A 1017-nucleotide genomic window follows, 5' to 3' on the forward strand; every position below is an offset into this window, starting at 1 on the left:
GTTCTCTCCTGAGAGTTTTTCCCAAAGTTGATGAGTCTATTTAAAAATATATATATTATTTTCTTGGCAATGATCACATTGTTATTGGTTTTGAAAAATCACTGGAGTTTGAAAACTGTTATTACAAAGTGATGATAGAGAGTCATTTTTTTTGTTTGTTTGGATACCATTAGTTCATTATAAAAGAGAGACATGGAAATTATTTACGTGATGAAAGATTTCACAACTTCACTGGAACGGGCAGCTTCACTTCATGCCATTTTAATAATGATTTCAGTCTACATACTTTCTGAGAATGTCACCACCTCTAAATAAGAAATAATCCTTGTATCTAGAACTACTTTGGTGTCTCCATATTTTGGGAGAAGAACTTTATCTTCAACTTTCACACAAACTGGTTGAATTTCTCCACCCTTTCCTTTAGAACCCTATCCAAGAGCTACTACTGTTGCTTGCAACACTTTTCCTTGAGATTTTTCTGAAGCATAATACCTCCTTTTGTTACAGTTTCAGTTGCAATCTTTTCAACTAAAACTTGGTCAAAGAGGGGAAGAAAGTTTCTAAATCCCTGCCCTGTCATGACTCTGGCTGCTGCAGTTTGTACTTTCAATAGAGTCCTTTGATGACTATCTGATTTAAGACATTATTGTTTGAATTTCAATTTGGGTATAAAGAAATAATCTTCTACAATGTGACCTACAAACAGATGAAAAATAACTATGGAGTACAGGAAATACGTTTTTAAAAGTCTGAAATCCCTAACAGGTAAATAAAAATAAGGAGATTTGAAAAGGACTCGAGATTGAAAACAAAACAAAATTGCTGAGGGAGGAGAGTTTAAGGTTGTTTTCTTTTTTTCCCCTTTTCTTTTTTCTTGTGTGTGTGTGTGTGTGTGTGTGTGTGTCTGTGTGTGTGTGTGTGGTTTTATCTATAGATCATCTGTATTCATGATGTGAGAAAGTAAACTGATAGGAAGATTCTGTCTTTCTCACTGGAAAGTCTAAGGAAAGAAATCCA

At 34.0% G+C, this 1017-nt stretch overlaps 1 pseudogene; it reads right to left on the bottom strand.

Annotated features, from left to right (window-relative positions):
- Positions 1-273: 273 nt before the first annotated feature.
- Positions 274-580, bottom strand: LOC114208784 (10 kDa heat shock protein, mitochondrial pseudogene; annotated as a pseudogene).
- Positions 581-1017: the final 437 nt, after the last annotated feature.

Source organism: Eumetopias jubatus, unplaced genomic scaffold (genome assembly GCF_037043125.1).
Source record: "Eumetopias jubatus isolate StellerSeaLion01/CBP00866 unplaced genomic scaffold, mEumJub1_p1.0 scaffold_16, whole genome shotgun sequence".
In the NCBI taxonomy this organism is placed as follows: domain Eukaryota; kingdom Metazoa; phylum Chordata; class Mammalia; order Carnivora; family Otariidae; genus Eumetopias; species Eumetopias jubatus.